The 13,554-nt window shown below is 46.7% G+C and overlaps 1 pseudogene; it reads right to left on the bottom strand.

The window, feature by feature from the left end:
* Positions 1 to 5,622: 5,622 nt before the first annotated feature.
* On the bottom strand, positions 5,623 to 5,861 carry LOC139264904 (U2 spliceosomal RNA; annotated as a pseudogene).
* Positions 5,862 to 13,554: the final 7,693 nt, after the last annotated feature.

The following is a 13,554-nucleotide window of genomic DNA, read 5'->3' as shown; positions in this document are numbered from 1 at the left end:
AAGGTGCCACACAAAAGGTTACTGCACAAGATAAAAGTTCATGGGGTTGGGTGTAATATATTAGCATGGATAGAAGATTGGCTGACAAACAGAAAACAGAGTGTCGGGATAAATGGTTCATTCTCTGGTTGGCAATCAGTAACAAGTGGGGTGCCGCAGGGATCAGTGCTGGGACCCCAACTATTTGCAGTCTATATTAACGACTTGGAAGAGGGGACTGAGTGTAATGTAGCCAAGTTTGCTGACGATACAAAGATGGAAGGAAGGGTAATGTGTGAGGAGGACATAAAGAGGACATAGACAGGCTAAGTGAGTGGGCAAGAATTTGGCAGATGACATATAATGTTGGAAAATGTGAGGTCATGCACTTTGTCAGAAAAAAATCGAAGAGCAAGTTATTATTTAAATGGAGAAAGATTGCAAAGTGCTGCAGTACAGCGGGACCTGGGAGTACTTGTGCGTGAAGCACAAAAGGATAATATGCAGCTACAGCAAATAATCAGGAAGGCCAATGGAATCTTGGCCTTTATTGCAAAGGGGATGGAGTATAAAAGCAGAGAAGTCTTGTTACAGCTGTACAGGGTAATGGTGAGGCCACACCTGGAATACTGTGTGCAGTTTTGGTTTCCATATTTATGAAAGGATATACTTGCTGTGGAGGCAGTTCAGAGAATGTTCACTAGGTTGACCCCGGGGATGAGTGGGTTGACTTATGAGGAAAGGTTGAGTAGGTTGGGCCTCTACTGATTGGAATTCAGAGGAATGAGAGGTGATCTTACAGAAACATAAGATTATGAGGGGGCTTGACAAGGTGGATGCAGAGAGGATGTTTCCACTGGCGGGGGAGACTAGAACTAGAGGGCATGATCTTAGGATAAGGGGCCTCCCATTTAGAACTGAGATGAGGAGAAATTTATTCTCTCAGAGGGTTGTGAATCTGTGGAATTCGCTGCTTCAGAGAGCTGTGGAGGCTGGGACATTAAATAAATTTAAGACAGAAATAGACAGTTTCTCAAACAATAAGGGGTTATGGGTGTTGTGTATGAAGAAAGAGTCAGACTGAACACTGTGAGCTCAAAGTAAAGTGTGACTTTAGTCTTTTATTGCAGGTCTCCAGAGTGCCCCTCCAACCTGTGAGGTCTCCTTAAATACCTGTGCTCCCAAGGCATTATGGGATCCCTTGGGACTCCAGGAGATGAGCCCTCTGGTGGCTGTACAGAGTATATACAAGTATACATATATAACAACAGCCGCGCCCCCCCTCACCCCCTCCCCCCCGCCTCCCAAAGTCAATAGTGTAACTACAATGTGAGTCGATCTGGGTCCGTTCTTGCCCTGGTTGATCGTCTCAGTGTGAAAGCTGGTATTGTTGAATCATTTTTGGGCACTCTCTCGTTGGGCTGCTATGCAGCTGGCCTTGCTGGGCTGCCTGGTGTGTTGGGCCCTGCTGGGCTGCTTGGTGTGTTGGGCCCTGCTGGGCTGCTGTGGATGATGGGTTCTGCTTCGTGGTCAACCGTGGTGTCGGTTGCCACTGGTGTGTATGTTGGGGGATCAAAAAAGTTAGGGTCCAAGGTGGGTTGCTCTGGATAGTTCGTGAATCTGAGTTTGATTTGGTCCAAGTGTTTCCGGTGAATGAGTCCATTTGAAAGTTTGACCCGAAATACCCTGCACCCGTCTTTGGCCACGACAGTGCTGGGAAGCCACTTGGGATCTTGTCCACAATTTAATACAAATACAGGATCATTGATTTCAATCTCGCGTGACACATTTGCGCTATCATGGTATGCACTTTGTTGAAGCCGCCTGCTTTCTACCTGTTCATGTAGATCAGGGTGAACTAACGAGAGCCTTGTCTTAAGTGCTCTTTTCATGAGCAGTTCAGCAGGTGGGATCCCAGTGAGTGAGTGGGGTTTTGTGCGGTAGCTAAGCAGGACTCGGGATAGGCAAGTCTGCAGTGAGCCTTCAGTTACCTTCTTCAAGCCTTGCTTGATGGTTTGCACTGCTCTTTCTGCCTGACCATTGGACGCTGGTTTAAGCGGGGCAGATGTGACATGTTTGATCCCGTTACGGGTCTTGAATTCTTTGAACTCAGCACTGGTAAAACATGGCCTGTTGTTGTTCACCAGTACATCGGGTAGGCCGTGCGTGGCAAATGTGGCCCGCAGGCTTTCAGTAGTGACAGCGGATGTGCTAGCCGACATTATCTCACATTCAATCCACTTGGAGTACGTGTCTACAACCACAAGGAACATTTTACCCAAGAACGGGCCTGCATAGACCACGGTTTGAAGGGCCAAGACCATAAACTTAGCGGCGCCTTCCTGAGTACATTGCTTAACTGTGAGCATGTATTACATCTGTGAACGCAAGACTCTAAGTCCGCATTGATACCGGGCCACCACACGTGGGATCTGGCTATCGCTTTCATCATTACGATGCCTGGGTGGGTACTGTGGAGCTCATTGATGAAGGTGTCTCTGCCCTTCTTGGGGAGCACTACTCGATTGCCCCACAGAAGGCAGTCTGCCTGTATAGACATTTCATCTTTGCGCCTCTGGAACGGCTTTATCTCTTCCTGCATTTCCACTGGGACACTGGACCAGCTCCCGTGAAGCACACAGCTTTTGACTAGAGATAATAAGGGGTCCTGGCTTGTCCAGGTTTTGATCTGCCGGGCAGTGACGGGTGATTGCTCACTCTCAAATGCTTCCATAACCATGGCTAGATCTGCGGGCTGCGCCATTTCCATCCCCGTGGTGGGCAATGGCAGCCTACTGAGAGCATTGGCGCAGTTTTCTGTGCCTGACCTGTGGCAGATGGCGTAGTTGTATGTGGACAACGTGAGCGCCTATCTCTGGATGCGGGCCGATAGGTTAGTATTTGTCATGTTTGCAACTACAATGTAACATCACTGTATTACTGTATACACTCAGCTTAGATGCACACCTTGACCACAGGGGGTGAACTTGTGGGAGACACTCCTTACCTGATCACACAGGTATATCAAGGTCCCACTCAGGGTCATCACTTCTGGAATCCTGTAATAAAGAGCTAAGGTCACAGAGTGGCCTTGTCCCTGGAATGTGCCTCGTGTGGTTTCATGCTGTAGAGTAAGGACTTTACAGTATTTATCCCTTTACTCTCGGAGAATAGGGAAATGAATGGCTTATGGTCAGTTTCCAATTCGAATTTTAGCCCAAACAGGTATTGATGCATTTTCTTTACCCCATAGACACACGCTAACGCTTCTTTCTCAATCATGCTGTAGGCTCTCTCAGCCTTAGACAGACTCCTGGATGCATAAGCAGTTTCCCGAAATCATTAGCTTGTTGCAATACACACCCGACGCCATCTGACGACGCATCACAAGCTAGTATCAAACGTTTACATGGATCATACAACACAAGCGATTTGTTTGAGCATAACAATTTTCTCACTTATACAAAGGCATTTTCTTGGCTTTTGCCCCAAACCCATTCGTCCCCTTTTTGTAGTAAGACATTCAGTGGTTCTAACAGCGTGCTGAGACCCAGTAAGAAGTTACCAAAGTAGCTCAGGAGTCCCAGAAACAACCTCAGCTCCATCACGGTGCATTCTCAGTTGCCTCCACCTTCGCGTGGTGGGCCTGGCGCAATCCTCCTTCCCAGGAACTCCACTTCAGGCGCCAGGAAAACGCACTTTGAGCATTTTAACCTGAATCCCACGTGGTTGAGTCGACTAAGAACCTCCTCCAGGTTCTGCAGATGCTTGACTGTGTTCCGACCTGTGACCAAGATGTTGTCCTGGAAGACCACGGTGTGCGGGACCGACTTCAGTAAGCTTTCCATGTTTCTCTGGAATATCGCTGCCGCCGATCGGATTCCATACGGGTGTCTGTTATAAACAAAAAGACCTTTGTGCGTGTTGATGCCGGTGAGGGCCTTCGATGATTCCTCCAGTTCCTGCGTCATGTAGGCTGAAGTCAGATCCAGCTTAGTGAATATCTTTCCTCCCGCCAGCGTTGCAAAGAGGTTATCGGCCTTTGGTAGTGGGTATTGGTCCTGCAGGGAGAAACGATTGCTAGCTACTTTGTAATCACCACAGATTCTGACGGTGCCGTCTCCCTTGAGGACTGGGACGATAGGACTGGCCCACTCGTTGAACTCGATCGGGGAAATGATGCCCTCTCTTTGCAGCCGGTCTAGCTCGATCTCTACCCTTTCTCTCATCATTTACGGATCTGCTCTCACCTTGTGATGGATGGGTCGCGCTCCCAGAATTAGGTGGATCTGCACTTTTGCTCCTTGGAATTTCCCGATGCCTGGTTCGAACAGCGAAGAAAGACCTGGTCACACGAAGTGCTCGGACGTCGTCCCAGTTCCAGCATATCTTTCCTAGCCAGCTCGTCCCGAGCAGCGTGGGACCATCACCTGTACCACCCAGAGTGATAGCTTGTGCACCGCTTCATCGTAGGAGACCTTTACGATAGCACTGCCGATTACAGGAATCACTTCTTTCATGTAAGTTCTTAGTTTCGTGCAAACTGGAGTTAAGACTGGCCTTGAGGTCTTGTTGCACCACAACCTTTCGAAAGTCTTTTTGCCCATGATGGACTGGCTCGTGACCGTGTCCAGCTCCATTGACACCGGGAGTCCATTTAGTTCAACATTCAGCATTATCGGGGACAATTCGTGGTGAATATGTGCACCCCATGTACCTTGCCTCCTCGATCTGAGGCTCTGGTTCGTCGTGATCCTCCGTGGATCTGTCCTCTTCTGCAACATGGTGGTTTTCAGGTTTAACAAGCTTTGCAGCTCGCCTACTCACTCGTTGGAGGTGTCCCATTGTTCCACAGCCCTTGCAAACGTACTCTTTGAATAGGCATGAATGGAAACGATGATCACGCCCGCAGCGCCAACAAGGTGTTAATGGCTTTGCATTCATCACCCTTGATGGTGGACTGAGACATTTGCGGACGTGTAGCTACAGGTATGTGTGACCTGCCCTGTACGTTACGAATCGAAAACAACATCACTTTGTTCACAGTACTTGTAACAGCACTTGTGTGCTGAGAGATTTACTTCATATTGTCACTGGTGGCACTGAACGCCTGGGCTATCGCTGTGGCCTTACTCAAGGTTGGGGTCTGTACAATCAAAAGTTTGCGAAGTATGGTTTTGTGGCCACTGCCAAGTACGAAAAGATCTCTGAGCATGTGCTCCAAATGTCCTTCAAATTTGCAATGTCCTGCAAGGCGTCTTAGCTCGGTGACATAACTCGCCACTTCCTGGCCTTCAGACTTTTTGTAGGTGTAGAACTGATACCTCGCCATCAGAATGCTTTCCTTCGGGTTCAAATGCTCTCGGACCAATGTGCACAAATCGTCGTACGATTTCTCCGTGGGTTTCGCTGGAGTGAGCAGATTCTTCATGAGACCATACGTTGGTGCCCCACAGACGGTGAGGAGGATCGCCCTTCATTTGGCAGCGCTCTCTTTCCCCATCTAGCTCGTTGGCCATGAAGTATTTTTTTTTTAAATTCGTAGCCAATCGTTCCAATTCTTTGTCAAATCACAAATGCCAGAGGTCACCTTGCACACGCCAAGGATCACTCTGCGCCAATGCTCTTAGCCAAAAGGCCTAGAGCCACTGCACCGTTCCTGGAAGTACTGCAATACCAGGTTCGTGCCATGGAGGTGGATGGGTCAGGTCCCCCACACACCTCCGTGGAGGTGGATGGGTCAAGCCACCCCACCCACCTCCTGTTTCCAAAAAAGCAAGCATATACCTTCCTGATCCAGGGAGAACCACCCGGAGGTCATGGTGGCTACTCCCCTGTCAGGTCAGTTACGCATGATCTTAGCCAAAAGGCCGAGAATCGTTGGCCATGAAGTATTGGTCGAGTCGTTCCACAAAAGTTTCCCAATCATCTCCCTCTGAGAATTTCTCCAGGATACCCACTGTTCTCTGCATCTTTGGGTTTGCTATCTGTATCTCGTCGCCAGTTGTTGTGTATGGAGAAAGAGTCAGACTGAACACTGTGAGCTCAAAGTAAATTGTGACCGTAGTCTTTTATTGCAGGTCTCCAGAGTGCCTCTCCAACCTGTGAAGACTCCTTAAATAACTGTGCTCCCAAGGGATTATGGGATCCTTTGGGACTCCAAGGGATGAGCCCTCTGGTGGCTGTACAGAGTAAATACAAGTATACATATATAACAATGGGGAGCGGGCAGGGAAGTGGAACTGAGTCCATGATCAGATCAGCCATGATCTTATTGAATGGCAGAGCAGGCTCGAGGGACCTTATGGCCTACTTACTCCTGCTCCTATTTCTTATGTTCTTATGTAGAGCTGGGTGTCATCAACGTACATGTGGAAACTGATACTGTGTTTTTGGATGATGTCTCCAAGGGGCAACATGTCGATGAGAAATAGGAGGGGGCCAAGGATAGATCCTTGGGGTACACCAGAGGTAACAATGCGGGTGCAGGAAGAGATGCCGTTGCAGATGATTCTCTGGCTACGATTAGATAAATAAGAATGGAACCAGGTGAGTGCAGTTCCACCCAACTGGACGACTGTGGAAAGGGTTTGGAGAAGGATAGAGTGGTCAACCGTGTCAAAGGCTGCAGACATGTCAAGAAGGACGAGGAGGGATAGTTTGCCTTTGTCACAGTCAGAAAGGATGTCATTTGTGACTTTGATGAGAGCTGTTTCAGTACAATGTCAGGCGTGGAAACCGGATTGGAAGGATTCAAACATGGAATTGTGGGAAAGATGGGCACAGATTTGGGAGGCAACAGCACATTCAAGCACTTTGGAGAGGAAAGGAAGGTTGGAGATGGGGCGAGGTTTGTTTTTTTGAGGAGAGGGGTGATGACGGCAGATTTGAGGGAGAGGGGGCTGTTCACAATGTCAGCGAACATGGGAGCCAGAAAAAGAAGTTGGGTGGTCAGCAATTTGGTGGGAATAGGATCAAGGGAGCAGGAAGTGGGTCTCATGGACAGGATGAGCTTAGAAAGGTCATGAGGGGAGATCGGAGAGAAACTGGAGAAAGATGTGCAGTCAGGCTTAGTGCAGGGGGGATCCTTGGAGGAAGTTTGGCCCGGTGGGCGAGGGGAAGGAAGGGAAAAGGCAGAGGCAGCCGAACGGATGGTCTCAATCTTAGAGACAAAGAAATCCATGAGCTCCTCACACTTATTGTCGGAGGTGAGGGTGGAGACTGGGGAGAGGGGTTTAAAAAGACTGTTAGCATGGAGAATAGAAGCCGGCGTTTATCTTTACATTCCAGAATGATTCTGGAATAGTGAGCAATTTTGGCAGACGAGAGCAGGACCCTATAATGCTTTCTGTGGTCCAGCCAGATCTGGCGGTGAGTGGCTAAACCAGTTGTCCGTCATATCCGTTCAATTCTGCACCCCTTGGACTTAAGGGAGCGAAGATCAGGGCTGTACCAGGGGAAATGGCCAGGGTGAGAGTAATTGTTTTAACAGGGACTCGGGCATCAACGGTGCTGGTGAGGGTTTGATTGAGCAGATCAGTAGCTGCAGAAATGTCCTGGTGAATGGCGGGCCAAAGGCTGGACAGTTGGGAGTTGACAAGTGCAGTTGTAAGAGAGTTGGGAGAGACATTTTTCCAAGGGCGGACACAGGAGGAGGTAGGGTTGGGGGGCAGGTGGAAGGGGAATGTGGGTGGAAAGCGATACAAGGAAGTGGTCAGAGATGGCTTTATCTGCGATTTACACGATAGGAGTCGTTGAGGCCACGAGCAATGGCAAGGTCGAGGGAGTGGCCATGAATATGAGTTAGGAGTTTACATGGAGGGAGAGATTAAGGGAAGATAGGATGCCAGGGAACTGAGGAGAAAGAGCATGATGAATTGAGATCGAGGTTGAAATCGCCGAGGATGAGAAGTCGTTTGGTGTAGAGGCAAAGTGAGGAAAGTAGTGAAGAGTGAAAGTAATAAACTGAAGGAGTAGGATTTTTTTAATGCATTGAGAGTTTGGGAGCTCCTGCCCACTCTAAAATTATTTCAACTTTAATTTCTGGCAGCAGAGCCATGCACATTCGTGTAACCATGCCTGCACACAGTGTTCATGGCAGCACGAATGTTTACTTGTAGCCATGCATAGTCCACAGTAAAAATCTGAAGCTCCCAGTTCAACTATCAGTCCAGACCATTAATGTTGTAAAACTGCAGTCCGGGTCTCGCTCTATCAAAGTGAACAGAATTTCAGACCGATCAACTTTGAAAAAGACTTTCTGGTACTTCAGAAACACATCAGCTATTGCATCAGTATCATTTGTTTCAGTGACCAACCAACACGAGTGCCATTTTGACTTGTCGGTGTGATATTAATCACTGTCATTCAGTGTGTGCCATGCATTGGGCAATTTTAGAGAAAGCACAAGTTTGCATCCATATTGCAGAAAGTCTTCAAACAGCTGGGGGAGATACACTGAGCCACGGCCCCCCTTGGCAGAGGGCTTTTTACGAATGGCAATGTGGTCTCTAAACCGGTGGAAAGCAAGGACGGTGCAGGCCCATTTCCACCCCAACCCACCCCCGCCGGCAAATCCAATCCCCATTGATGGGGTGACTGATGGATGATACCTGTTAACCAATTATTAACTAATTAATGAATGCAAAACTGATTTGTGTTTACGAATTGCCATTTTAATTATCTCAAATTTATTTATTTAATTGATTATTTATACTAAATGATAATTAGTAAATTAGTTAAAAGATTTATTCACTAACTTAACACCCTCTGCTCATTAGGCACTTGGCGAGTATTGTAATTGTGCTCATCACTCTACTAATTACACAGCTATTAATTTAAAAGCGACTGAGCGTGGGCCCTCCAGACCACTCCACGACCATGCGGCCGCGCAGCTTAACAAGAACATTGGTGTGTAGCCCTCAACGGCTCACCAAAACTTGTTAAGTGACCCTCCAACCCAAATAATTGACCATCCCTGGTCTAATCCAACGAGTTTATCTCGCACATCACCCTGCAGGATCCATAGCCACCCCTGACAGCTCCTAACTGCACTGCTCCAGACAGTACAATGGACCAGTACAGTGTGGAGATTTGCCCGCAACATCAGGAACTCGGCAGCTTGTATAGGGTGATCTGGTATCTTGCACAGCATTTTCACATTGCAATTTATGTCATATTATAATGTACAGCTTTTCTCCCTTCCCCCAAACCTTCTGCTTATCACTTTTTGATGGTGACTGCCCTTTTTAAAGGGGAAAAATAGATCACAAAATGAACTTAAGATTGTAAGCTAATTTTAATCCTGTTAAATCAATATTTTAGAAACATTTCATGAATTTTAGGTCAAAATTAGTAAAAATTACATGAATTATAGAAATAAATTAGTAAAATTATTTGAAATTTAGGTCAAAATTATTAAACATGCATATATATACATTATTAAAAATAACACGAATAATTAAAAATTACATGTATAGATATCGTATTTATATATGAATTGTAGATCTAAATTATTAGTTATATGAATTTTAGGTATGTTATTTAAACGTACACGAATTTTAAGTAGAAATGAATAAAAACATACGAAAAGAATTTAAGGAGCTAGGAGCTAAATTAAAAAGTAGGACCTCAAAGTAGTAATCTCGGGATTGCTACCAGTGCCACGTGCTAGTCAGAGTAGGAATCGCAGGATAGCGCAGATGAATACATGGCTTGAGCAGTGGTGCAGCAGGGAGGGATTCAAATTCTTGGGGCATTGGAACCGGTTCTGGGGGAGGTGGGACCAGTACAAACCGGACGGTCTGCACCTGGGCAGGTCCGGAACCAATGTCCTAGGGGGAGTGTTTGCGAGTGCTGTTGGGGAGGAGTTAAACTAATATTGCAGGGGGATGGGAACCTATACAGGGAGACAGAGGGAGACAAAAATGAGGCAAAAGCAAAAGACAGAAAGGAGATGAGGAAAAGTGGAGGGCAGAGAAACCCAAGGCAAAGAACAAAAAGGGCCACTGTACAGCAAAATTCTAAAAGGACAAAGGGTGTTAAAAAAGCAAGCCTGAAGGCTTTGTGTCTTAATGCAAGGAGTATCCGCAATAAGGTGGATGAATTAACTGTGCAAATAGATGTTAACAAATATGATGTGATTGGGATTGCGGAGACGTGGCTCCGGGATGATCAGGGCTGGGAACTCAACATCCAGGGATATTCAACATTCAGGAAGGATAGAATAAAAGGAAAAGGAGGTGGGGTAGCATTGCTGGTTAAAGAGGAGATTAATGCAATAGTTAGGAAAGACATTAGCTTGGATGATGTGGAATCTATATGGGTAGAGCTGCAGAACACTAAAGGGCAAAAATCGTTAGTGGGAGTTGTGTACAGACCTCCAAACAGTAGTAGTGATGTTGGGGAGGGCATCAAACAGGAAATTAGGAGTGCATGCAATAAAGGTGCAGCAGTTATAATGGGTGACTTTAATATGCACATAGATTGGGCTAGCCAAACTGGAAGCAATACGGTGGAGGAGGATTTCCTGGAATGCATAAGGGATGGTTTTCTCGACCAATATGTCGAGGAACCAACTGGGGGGAGGCCATCTTAGACTGGGTGTTGTGTAATGAAGAGGACTAATTAGCAATCTCATTGTGCGAGGCCCCTTGGGGAAGAGTGACCATAATATGGTGGAATTCTGCATTAGGATGGAGAATGAAACAGTTAATTCAGAGACCATGGTCCAGAACTTAAAGAAGGGTAACTTTGAAGGTATGAGGCATGAATTGGCTAAGATAGATTGGCTAATGATACTTAAGGGGTTGACTGTGGATGGGCAATGGCAGACATTTAGAGACCGCATGGATGAATTACAACAATTGTACATTCCTGTCTGGCGTAAAAATAAAAAAGGGAAGGTGGCTCAACCGTGGCTATCTAGGGAAATCAGGGATAGTATTAAAGCCAAGGAAATGGCATACAAATTGGCCAGAAATAGCAGCGAACCTGGGGACTAGGAGAAATTTAGAACTCAGCAGAGGAGGACAAAGGGTTTGATTAGGGCAGGGAAAATGGAGTACGAGAAGAAGCTTGCAGGGAACATTAAGGCGGATTGCAAAAGTTTCTATAGGTATGTAAAGAGAAAAAGGTTAGTAAAGACAAACGTAGGTCCCCTGCAGTCAGAATCAGGGGAAGTCATAACGGGGAACAAAGAAATGGCAGACCAATTGAACAAGTACTTTGGTTCAGTATTCACTAAGGAGGACACAAACAACCTTCCGGATATAAAAGTGGTCAGAGGGTCTATTAAGGAGGAGGAACTGAGGGAAATCTTTATTAGTCGGGAAATTGTGTTGGGGAAATTGATGGGATTGAAGGCCGATAAATCCCCAGGGCCTGATGGACTGCATCCCAGAGTACTTAAGGAGGTGGCCTTGGAAATAGCGGATGCATTGACAGTCATTTTCCAACATTCCATTGACTCTGGATCAGTTCCTATGGAGTGGAGGGTAGCCAATGTAACCCCACTTTTTAAAAAAGGAGGGAGAGAGAAAGCAGGGAATTATAGACCGGTCAGCCTGACCTCAGTCGTGGGTAAAATGATGGAATCAATTATTAAGGATGTCATAGCAGCGCATTTGGAAAATGGTGACATGATAGGTCCAAGTCAGCATGGATTTGTGAAAGGGAGATCATGCTTGACAAATCTTCTGGAATTTTTTGAGGATGTTTCCAATAAAGTGGACAAAGGAGTACCAGCTGATGTGGTATATTTGGACTTTCAGAAGGCTTTCGACAAGGTCCCACACAGGAGATTAATGTGCAAAGTTAAAGCACATGGGATTGGGGGTAGTGTGCTGACGTGGATTGAGAACTGGTTGTCAGACAGGAAGCAAAGAGTAGGAGTAAATGGGTACTTTTCGGAATGGCAGGCAGTGACTAGTGGGGTACCGCAGGGTTCTGTGCTGGGGCCCCAGCTGTTTACATTGTACATTAATGATTTAGACGAGGGGATTAAATGTAGTATCTCCAAATTTGCGGATGACACTAAGTTGGGTGGCAGTGTGAGCTGCGAGGAGGATGCTATGAGGCTGCAGAGTGACTTGGATAGGTTAGGTGAGTGGGCAAATGCGTGGCAGATGAAGTATAATGTGGATAAATGTGAGGTTATCCACTTTGGTGGTAAAAACAGAGAGACAGACTATTATCTGAATGGTGACAGATTAGGAAAAGGGAAGGTGCAACGAGACCTGGGTGTCATGGTACATCAGTCATTGAAGGTTGGCATGCAGGTACAGCAGGCGGTTAAGAAAGCAAATGGCATGTTGGCCTTCATAGCGAGGGGATTTGAGTACAGGGGCAGGGAGGTGTTGCTACAGTTGTACAGGGCCTTGGTGAGGCCACACCTGGAGTATTGTGTACAGTTTTGGTCTCCTAACTTGAGGAAGGACATTCTTGCTATTGAGGGAGTGCAGCGAAGATTCACCAGACTGATTCCCGGGATGGTGGGACTGACCTATCAAGAAAGACTGGATCAACTGGGCTTGTATTCACTGGAGTTCAGAAGAGTGAGAGGGGACCTCATAGAAACGTTTAAAATTCTGACGGGTTTGGACAGGTTGGATGCAGGAAGAATGTTCCCAATGTTGGGGAAGTCCAGAACCAGGGGTCACAGTCTAAGGATAAGGGGTAAGCCATTTAGGACCGAGATAAGGAGAAACTTCTTCACCCAGAGAGTGGTGAACCTGTGGAATTCTCTACCACAGAAAGTAGTTGAGGCCAATTCACTGAATATATTCAAAAGGGAGTTAGATGAAGTCCTTACTACTCGGGGGATCAAGGGGTATGGCGTGAAAGCAGGAATGGGGTACTGAAGTTTCATGTTCAGCCATGAACTCATTGAATGGCGGTGCAGGCTAGAAGGGCTGAATGGCCTGCTCCTGCACCTATTTTCTATGTTTCTATATTTTATGTAGAAATTATTTTTAAACCATGTAAATTATATGTAGAAATTATTAATAGGTAAAGTTAAGGATATCTGAAATTTACAAAATGTGTAAGTTCTGACGGTGAGGCTGTTGTATTTATTTCCTGCCATATACTTCGCCATCTAGTGGCTTAGTCAGATTGTTGTCAACAAAACAACACTGACAGATCGGAGACTTTTTGTTTACAGTTACGTGTACATCGCAATAATTAAATTGGAAGTCATTAACTGAAGCAAAGGCAGGTTCCTGCTTTGCTCCCGTTGCTTACTGGCAGGGTGAGCACGTGTGCCTGGTTCTCGGGGAAACCCGGGTAAAAAGGTCACCGCGGGGAAAGGGGAATCTCCTGGAACGTCCAAGCGTTCCGTGGCGCCATGGCAACCAGGAACTCCGCAACCAACGGGATTCGCTGCTGGAACAGCTCGCCAGCGCCACTTCGGCGTGAGCCAATCAGAAGCTGGCGAGCGGTGACGAAGCCGAAGGCGTTCGACCAATGGGGAGAAGAGGGACATGCAAATGAGGTTTGAAAAAGCCGCGGGAAATCCGAGTTTCGCGGGAGGCATTACGCGCGTAAAGTATCTCCCTTCATTCATCGTCAGCTTCC

This window comes from Pristiophorus japonicus, chromosome 5 (genome assembly GCF_044704955.1).
Source record: "Pristiophorus japonicus isolate sPriJap1 chromosome 5, sPriJap1.hap1, whole genome shotgun sequence".
Classification (NCBI taxonomy): domain Eukaryota; kingdom Metazoa; phylum Chordata; class Chondrichthyes; family Pristiophoridae; genus Pristiophorus; species Pristiophorus japonicus.
The sequence above is the reverse complement of the archived record's forward strand: the minus strand, read 5'-3'. Positions and strand labels throughout refer to the sequence as shown.